Source organism: Babylonia areolata, chromosome 18, assembly GCF_041734735.1.
Source record: "Babylonia areolata isolate BAREFJ2019XMU chromosome 18, ASM4173473v1, whole genome shotgun sequence".
Classification (NCBI taxonomy): domain Eukaryota; kingdom Metazoa; phylum Mollusca; class Gastropoda; order Neogastropoda; family Buccinidae; genus Babylonia; species Babylonia areolata.
The window spans coordinates 15989295-15999294 of NC_134893.1; the positions used below are offsets into that span (position 1 = coordinate 15989295).

General features: G+C 44.2%; 1 protein-coding gene across 12 annotated transcripts in view; it reads left to right on the top strand.

Annotated features, from left to right (window-relative positions):
* Positions 1-4877: 4877 nt before the first annotated feature.
* Positions 4878-10000, top strand: part of LOC143292515 (SPARC-like) — a 17493-nt gene continuing 12370 nt past the window's right edge. For 4 of the 12 annotated variants that reach the window (XM_076602866.1, XM_076602873.1, XM_076602875.1 and 1 more), the window contains exon 1: positions 4880-5121. The gene's annotated coding sequence lies outside the window, so the exon portion shown is untranslated. Of the gene's footprint in view, positions 5122-10000 lie in introns of all 12 variants that reach the window. The other 8 variants (XM_076602867.1, XM_076602870.1, XM_076602876.1 and 5 more) reach the window with 4 other exon arrangements.

A 10000-nucleotide genomic window follows, 5' to 3' on the forward strand; every position in this document is an offset into this window, starting at 1 on the left:
TTCCTCCCCCCCCCCCCCCCCCCCCCGACCCCCAACACCCCCCTTCCAGTTCCAAGAGCTGGGGTTGCAGTTTTCATATTGATCTGTCCCGTTTCGGTGTCCGGGGACATTGTACATTTTGCCTCTCATTCAGCTGAATTGCTCCCGCGATGCCAGTTTAAAGTTGTGCCAGTTTAATCATGCTGACATAAAAAGATAGACTCACTGAACAGAAAGTTATGTAAATCATGGCTGAGAGGAGAAAGGGAGTGTTTGCCAACCTGACCTGAAACGAAAACAGTGTACCAATTCCAGCTGTTTGCATGCGACTGACTTTCCACGCTTGGATTCGCACACACACACACACACACACACACACACACACACACACACACATACACACACACACACACACACACACACACACACACACACACACACACACGGGCACGCGCGCACGCAAGACCTGGGTTCCTCAGTATACCGCAACCTTTTTCTTCCCGACTCTCTCATAAATTCAAAAACAATTACACCAGACCGAAAAGGAAAGAAATGTACGGTGGAAGGTTGTTTTGTTTTTTTCTTAAACTTAAGCTTTCCACCCCTTTTGACTTCCCCTCCCCACCCCACCGCCCCCCTTCCCCCCTGCTTCTCTCCACCCACCATTGTCACCATCCAGCCAGTCCAATCTGGCGACCTCCATTTTCCCAACCGTTCTGCAGTGACTTGTCGACAGGGGGACTCTAAACTTATCCTGTTAAACCCTGCTGCCTGTGCTCAGTTCAACCCTTGCACATTCAGTGAAGTTTGTTGTTTTTTTCATTGAGTGAATTGGGATCAACGTCACCAAGGCTAAGATCTATTTTTGTCAGCACGATTCCTGTCAGAACCCCACCCCCCCACCCCCCCACCCCCCACTAAAGCCGGGTATCATCACGAAAAGACAAAAATTAATGGTCATGTCACTGCCACCTTATGGTACGGTTAACATTCAACGTTTTGTCACAAACTGGTGTTATTACTTCTAGATTTGCGACAGCAGGGTGATTCTCTTTAAAATATACCTCCTTTTCACGTCTTCTTCAACCACTTTTACCAACATCATACACACAAATCACCTCCCTCTCTCTCTCTCTCTTACTTGGTTTTCCTCATATTATGTTTCCTTTGTGCTAAAGACCTCTAAACGTATTCTCCATGGCAGGAGAAATCACGTGGATTCTTCCCCTGACCAGAAATCGATCAATCGTTAAATTCTTCTTTTGTATCACACACACACACACACACACACACACACACACACACACACACACACACAAAGAGAGAGAGAGAGAGAGATACTAGAGACATACATTTAATGTATATATATATATGTGTGTGTGTGTGTGTGTGTGTGTGTGTGTGTGTGTGTGTGTGTGTGTGTGTGTGTTTGTGTGTGTGTGTGTGCGTGTATATTCTAATCTTCGTGGCAACGAAATGGCCGATTTTTGTGCCAAGGAAGCGGCATCGAACAATTCAGATTCAATCAATCACAATATTCCTATTTCTGTTTCTGAAGCCTGTACTATTCTCTCAACATATATCTGGAATTTCAGACAGAAACAGTTCTTAGAAAACTCCAAAAAAAAGCTCTGGTGGGATCTCTCTCTTCCAGCAAGAAAAGGCACTAACCCCCCAGGATCAATTTCCACAAGAAACTTGACACACAGGCTAAGAACTAATGCATGGTTATGCAGATTTTTGAAACCGTCACCACTATGTATTTGTGGTAAGACCCTTGACATCCCACAATTTTTTGCTCGAATGTCCAGATACACATTTACATTTCAAACCCCTTCATTATATGATTACATCCTTTAATCTTCCATTAGTCATGTCCAGCGTTTTTCACCCCAGCAAAGAAAATGGTTGGTCTCTGACAAAAACCGCAGTTGACCTAATTAAAAGCCATCCAATTGGTCGGTTTTTCTAATTTGTTTCATCCCCTTTCTGTTGCAGAGGTTCCCCTCTGTTTTATTTAATCCAAAGTAGTGTTTCGTTTTGGGTGATAGCGTCAGATTTACTTGTAGAGCAAAGTTCCCATTATTCTAATTAGTGGAACTGTTCGACCCTAACATGTAATATGTCGTCTTGATTACATTACGAAACCTTAATTTGATGAGAAAGAGTGAGAGACAGTGTGAGTGTGTGTGTGTGTATGTGTGTGTGTGTGTGTGTGTGTGTGTGTGTGTGTGTGTGTGTGTGTGAGTGGGCAGGGGAACGAGGTAGGGGAATTATAATGGGCATTTGTGTGCATGCATGGATGTATGTAGAGAGAGGGTGGGGGAGAAACGTATGTGAGTATGTGGGTGCGTTAGAACATTTTTTGGAGATAATGATATTAATGAAATTTGGTACCTTGATTTGTTAAATATGTTTGTTTGTTTGTTGTTGTTTTTTTTGGGGGGGGGATTGTTGTTGTTTTTTTGTGTTTTGTTGTTGTTTTTTTTAAATCATACCTTCCTCAAATCAGAATTTCCTTGTGTTGCTCAGTTAATATTTTATTCAAATGGTTGCGAAAATGTCAGTACAACAAACAGTTAATCTGACAATAAATGGTTTCAGTCAGTCAGTGCGTATATATATATATATATATACATATATATACATATATGTGTGTGTGTGTGTGTGTGTGTGTGTGTGTGTGTGTGTGTGTGTGTGTGTGTAAATATAAGACCAACGTGTGTTTGTCACTCTGGGACCAAAAAGAAAAGACAAAAACGCCGTCTGAAGGTCTGGGTAGAAAGCAAATGTCTAACATTAGGTCATGTGCTTTCCGGAGCACTTCCTCTTCTTGCTGGAGACGTGACGTCATTTCCGTTGCAGAGTCAGCAATGGCCTGATTCTGACAAGTCGACAGGGTGTTGGCAAGTAACAGTGAGAACTTTCCCACCAACCAGCAGTGAGCTTTGCGTCACGTGGGACAAGTGGCGTGATGACGTTTTGTCGAGAGGACAATAGGTGGGGAAAAAAAATCAAAAGAGGACAGAAATAAAGACAGTTACGACAACAAAGAAACAGCAGCCGCAACACAAAAAAAAGTTCTGTAAGCATACGCGATCAATTTGCACTGTTCATTTTTACACAAACCGGCGAGCGTTCACTGCAAAGAAAATATTCATGTTCTGGAGAGGCGTTTAGTTTAGTTCTTATTTAATGATACATTTAATTTGTTTGTTTATTCGTTCGTTAATGCTCAAAACCAGAGATCGTTGTTGAATGAAAACGGAATCGCCGTTGTACACCGCCATTATTTTACGTACTTCTTTGTATGGAGAATTATTACACAAACCGATCGATTTTTTTTTTCAAGACTTAACCAAAGATTTTACTCGACAGGTTCTTTTACGTGTAGTGGATTCCTGATACGTGTGGGATTTAAACTTTCTATTTCTGTTATCTCAAATACTAGAACTCCGATGAAGGAGCGGTATATGCGGGAACTATTCAATCTGGTTTACAATCAGTATCTCGCTCTCTATCTCGAACGTTTGTGAGATGAGGATTACATGTTTGTTCGTTTCAGTTTCTCATTGTGGTAATACAGAAGGCCACACGACGGGCGCATTAGCCGATCGGTTAAAGCGTTGGACTTTCAATCTGAGGGCCCCGGGCTCGAATCTCGGTAACGGCGCCTGGTGGGTAAAGGGTGGAGAAATTTCCGATCTCCCAGGTCAACATATGTGCAGACGTGCTAGTGTAATCCGTGTCAGCGTTCGGTGGGTTATGGAAACAAGAACATACACAGCATGCACACCCCCGAAAACGGAGTATGGCTGCCTACATGGCGGGGTGAAAACGGTCATACACGTAAAAGCCCACTCGTGTACATACGAGTGAACGTGGGAGTTGCAGCCCACGAATGAAGAAGAAGAAGGCTACACGTGTCATAAACCCACGACCACAACACTGGCATTCATTCATTCATTCATTCATTCACTGATTGTCTTACTGACTGACTTACCTGCTTGCTTTGTTTAATCATTCGTTTATCTGTCAATTTACCAAACGATACCCAAGTCCCCAACAGCCTGGGTTTTTTGTTTGCTTTTTTGTTGTTGTTATGTATTTGCACTTTGGTCTCCACCCACCATAACTGCTCAATTTACACATTTCACGCTACAGGGTAAAAAAACGGAGCATCAGTCAGTTACGACTGAAGTGAGACTGAAAGTCACGGGTGATGATCGGCGCATGTTTTTCTACCATTCATGTAGTCTCGCTGCCAGGACGTTTGCTGTCACGCTGTCTGTATAAGATTTCTCTCCTCAGATTGTTCTGGGGGTGTTTATTTTTTGTTTGTTTGTTTTTGTTTTAGTTTTAGTTTTGTTTTGTTTTTTGTTGGCGGTGGTGGGTTTTTTTTGGGGGGGAGGGGGCAGGGGACAGGGGGGGGGGGGGGGGGGGTAGGTGAAAGTCGGGGTTAGCAGTGGGTGAGGGGTGGGGGGGGTAAGGGCGGGGCGTTCAACTGCCTGACAGGAAATGTTGGAGAGATGGCAGGTGGCTGGTGGGGGTGGTGTGATGTGGACTGAGTCACTTGGTGTGAGTGGCTCGGTCCAATAGGGGTGTGAGAAGTACAGTGTCAGGGGAGGACGGGTTTCAGTGGGGGCTAAGGGTGTGGGGGATTTGGGGGGGGGGGAGCCTACGTTCGTACATACCTCTGTGTGTGTGTGTGTGTGTGTGTCTGTGTCTGTGTGTCTGTGTGCGTGTCTGTGTTTCTGTGTTTTTGTGTGTGCCCGCCGTGGCTGTGTGTGAGTTTTCGCGAGTTTCATCTGGTTTGGCGGGCGTCAGTACTAGTACGTGAGTATGCTCTCGCTCTTCAAGTCTGTGTGCGCGCGAGCGAACAGTGCATGTAAAAATGTGTACACATGCATGCGTGCATGAACGCGTGTGGTGTTAATGCGTGTGTGCGCGCGCATAGCAGCTAGAAAAGATTGGCAGAGAGGGAGAGAAATAGGGACTGATGCCGAAATGGGAGCAAACTGGCGGACAGTCTGAGGCGGCGTTAGTTGTGTGGTGAGGCGCGAACGAGGAAGGGAGACAACTCTTCATGCTGTAACTGCGCGAGGCTCGTTTCGTGTGTGGCTGGTGCTTTTGGCTCGGTGGGTGAGTGAGACAAAGAGACTAACTAGCCCGTGCATCCTGTGATTCTGACTCGATCCTAAAAGACTGTCTACATCCAAAGTGACTGACTAAGAGGCAAACTAGACCCTGAATGACTAACTACATCCTCGGGGAATAAAAAAAAATTTTGAAGACTAACTGCATCAATATCGACTGCTACTACTACGCCTACAGTACTTATGATAATCATTATCATCATCATCATCATTATCATTATAATTATTATTATTATTTGTTTATACAGCGCTGAATCCCGGCTGTGCCGAGACAAATCAAAGCACTTTAACTAATTACATCCTGAAAGCCGGACTTACAACATCAGTCATAAGAGACTGACTAGATTGACAGAGTGATTTGATCCTAAAAGACAAAATGTATGCTGAGAGACTAAAAGATCCTAAACGAACCACATCCTTAGACACTAACTGATCCTAAAGGCTAACGGAAAGAGACGAACAAGATCCTAAAGGACTAACTAGATCCTGAAAGACAAACTAGATCCTGAAAGACTAACTGAATTCTAAAAGACTAACAGCAACAACAGCGACTAAACCAGATCATAAAAGACCAACTGCATCCTAAGCTACCGACCAGATCATGAACGACTAACTAACTGCGTCCGTCACATGGAGACTCTAAGCAACTGAATGAATACTAAACGATCAACTGTTCATAGTGAGATACAAAATATAATTTGTACGTGATATGACATGTACGCTTTGGTTTCGATCGAAATGGCTTTGATGGGGTTCGCCGGGTTAGGTTCGTCTTTGTTTTTTCTTCCCTTTTTTCCGTCTCCTTTCGTATCACATAATTCATTTTCATTTTGTTTTCATATTGATTTATTTTGATAAAACTTCGGTTTGGGCGAACTAATAACCGAACAGAAGGGTCCGAAACAAGAGTCGAAAATCAAATTTCCAGTCAGTGAAGTCTTGACGGATCTTTAACCAATTCAGTTCAAATAGAAACATATTTTACGTACTTTAGTTATGAAACTTTATCGCCGTAGCAGAATCTGACTTTTGAATATTTAGGTCTCCTTTCTTTTCTTCTTCTCAAATTTGGGTTCATTTTACGACACACAGACTGCTCTGCTCATAACGAAAGATGGCCGGTGAATTATGGTGGGATCACCACAGCACACCACTGTTTTTTCAAAACCCTTGTTTGTGTAGTTTTCTTCTGTAAAATTGTTGGGATTTTTTTTTTCCTTAATGTATAATCAAAAGGGCTTTAGTACGGCACGTTTATTAGTTGTATGCAGGAGTGCTGGATGCGTAATACACATTGGATTGGGTACTCTTTTGGGGGGGTTAGGGGTGAGGGTGGACGGGGGGTCCATCTCAGGGGCGACTCATCAATCACATTTATATCAGGATCTGTGTGTGTGTGTGTGTGTGTGTGTGTGTGTGTGTGTGTGTGTGTGTGTGTGTGTGTGTGTGTGTGTGAGAGAGAGAGAGAGAGAGAGAGAGAGAGAGAGAGGGGGAGAACCCGTGTTGCTTTCTCGCCCGTAGACCTTTCGCACTTTACACAGCCTTTCCATGGCTCTGCCCCAAGCAACCACCTCCCTAAGAGTTCATGTCCGAGTGCAATTCCATCGCCTTTCATCCACGTGGGATCCGTATTTACTGATCATTACCCTTCTTCAAACAACACGGCACAAAGAATCCCTCTCTCCCGTAATGTGCATGTGGGGTTGTTCATAGTTGTTTGTTTGGTTTGTTCCTCCCCCACCCCCCACCGCCCTGTGTGTGTGTGTGTGTGCGTGTGTGTGTGTGTGTGTGTGTGTGTGTGTGTGTGTGTTGTTCTTGTTGTTGTTCGATTTTTAACATTTTCACGAAGAGTGATGTTAGAAGTATTCCTTTTTTTTCTTTTTTCCCTGATATGCGTCTGGGTTGGTTGATTGGTTGGTGTGCATGTGTGTATATGTGTGTGCGAGCGTGTGTGTGTATATATGTGCGTGCGCACGCGTGTGTGTGTATGTGTGTGTGATTACCTGTACCATCACCCAACCTCATCAAACACTTTCTGCTATCTTCGTCCTGCTATCCCTCCCTTCGGCAAGACCAGTGTGAGTTCCTTCCTGTAACATTTGCACATCTTTGAAGAGAGGCTGACTTGGGCTGGCGGGTCTTTGGCCAGAGGATATAGCACGTAATAGACTGAATTCGTTGGGGGGTGTTTTTCCCTTGTCCCTGTGACAAACATGGTCAAACCACCAAGGCCTCCTTGTGCCACACCCTTTTGAGCCTTGTCTATTCATGTAGTTCTGGGGACGTATCAGATAATGCGTATGGATAAAACGTATCTCCTCAGTGCAGTCTGCTTTGGTAATTCAGCCCCCGAAACCCTGTAGTTGTTGTTTTTATCTTGATTTCTTTTATCTGTCAAAATTGTAACGAAAAATGAAAATTTATATACCCAATTTTGATTTTATTTTGAGTCAACAATCACCAACTTGTGTAAACATGCTCTGAATATATCAACTCAATCACAACTTTAGCAAGCCTCACCAGCTATCAACCTTGAGAGTTCTTGTTGTTTATCCAATTAAAACAAGTAGTGACATTACTTTTCTTGCAGCTGGTTGAGTCAGGAAACATACCCCTATTTCTTGTTTGATAAATCATTTATCAATGACGATTCCCATAATGTATAAGACTTCAATCGACCACGTTCATTGAGAAAATGAGCAGCGTGAGCTGTCTTGCGGGTCACAATTATGTTGTCATTGGTTCCGCCCCTTTCTCTCTCTCCTTCTCATGGACTCTATAACTCGTGTCGCACACATATGATAAATATACCTTTTATTTTCTTTCCTTTTTTTTTTTTTTTTTTTTTGCCTCTTTATTTGTTGTTCTTTGTTGTTGTTTTTAGGAGGAGGGACAATATTTTTGACAAAACAAAACAAGTTCCGCTCAGTCCAGTTTTTTTGTTGTTGCAAAGACACCTGGTGGGCATCATTTGCTAACTTTCATGTTATTGATCTGCATGTGGTGGAAACTCCCTGATTCTACTCTCTTTTTGTGGTGGAATCCAGCCCAGTAAACCGAGACAACACCAGAGAGAATCGTATTAAAATCAGCCAAGTGACAGAAGGCCAAGAGCATATTCAGGGGTGTATCAGACTCACCGATACAAGGTCGTGCATTCGATTCCTTGAGGTGTCGTGGGATTTCATATTGGTCTTCTTCTTCTTCTTCTGCGTTCCCCGTGATCATGGTCTTGCAGTCCTATGCTGGAGATGAAGGTGGTGGTCTTAATGAGATCTTCTTTGGTGCCCCAGAGCTTTTCTGCCAGTGTGGCTCCATAGGGCCACTGCTGCGTCCTTGAATCTTGATACAGGTGGCAGGACTGCAGGATGTGCTCCGGGGTTTGTGGGCCTGTCTTACACGGGCAGTCAGGAGTGTGTTCGGTACATGTGGTCTCGCAGGCGGCAGTGCCCCGTGCGTAGTCGGAATATGATTGTCGCCACATATTGGTCATTCCACAGCATTTCTCCTACTTCTTTTCCGTTTGTTCCGTTCCTGACTGCATTGCCCATTCTTCTTTTTCTTTTTCTTCGTCCGTGGGCTGCAAATCCCACCGGCGTTCACTCTTGTGTACACGAGTGGCTTTTTACATGTATGACCGTTTTTACCCTGCCCTGTAGGCAGCCATACTCCGATATTGCCCAGTAATGTTCATAGTTTTTACGAACATGCAGGGTTGTTGTTGTTTGTTTTGTTTGATTCTTTGTTTGGTTGTTGTTGGTTTTTGTTGTTGTTGTTTTGTTTTGTTTTGTTTTTTTGTTTTTTGTTGTTTTTATGAGGGGGGGTTGTTTGTTGTTTGTTTGTTTTTTGTTTTGTTTTGTTTTTGTTTGTTGTTGTTTTTTGTTTTGTTTTTTTGTTTGTTTTTTGTTTTTGTTTTGTTTTTTGTTTTTTGGGGGGGCGGGGGGGGGGGCTGAGGGGGGGGGGGGGGGGTTGGGGGGTTGTTATTCTTTTTAATTCCCTGCGCAGTAGTCATATGTGTGTCCGCGCGGGCCTGTGTGTGTGTGTGTCTGTGTCTGTGTGTGTCTGTGTGATTCCTCGAAAAACTTGAAAATGGGTGTCGTTGTTTTATTTCTTCGTGTTTCTTCGCATAACTGGTTAGCCACTGAGTTGTCGGCGAGCAGAGGCACTGATGTGGTGAAAGTGCGTGAAACATGACAGGCGTGGGGCCAGACCGCTAGACTAGTGTTCGTGCCGTGTGCTTTGATGTCTGGCAAACTGTGTCGGAGCAGATGGGGGAAGGAGGATGAAGTCTGCCGTGAGATTGCTAGCATGTCCGTGCATGCGTTACCCGTCATCGCCGCGAATAGGTTTTGCCAAGATGGTGTACAGTGAGGGACAAACGGGAGACATGCGGGCAGGTGGGGTGTGGGAGTGGAATATGCTGTGTTTGAAAGAGTGTGTATGTTTTCGAGCGCGCGAGTGTGTATGTGACTGTGCGTTCGCATGCTAATGTATGTGTGTGTGTGTGTGCGCGCGCGCGCGTGTGTAATGTCTAAATATGTGCGTTTGTGGGAGCACCCATGCAAAGACGTCTGACGGATGTGCGGACACGTCTGCGTATATGTGTGCACATGGCTAGTGATCTTTCAACAGGTCTTCCTGTCAGCTTGTTTCCACATTTCCTCTGCCTTCATTTCCTGGCGGGTGTTGCCAAAGTTTGTTTTTGTTGTTTTGTTGTTTTTTCCTTTTCCCGCCTCTCTCTTGAATTCTTCCTTACAACTGAAGTCGAATACGACGGAGCCATGTTTGTTCGGTGCTTTCCGTTCATGACTCCATCAACTTGAACAAAACACACGGGAGACATTGCACAAACACAAACTCGCTTC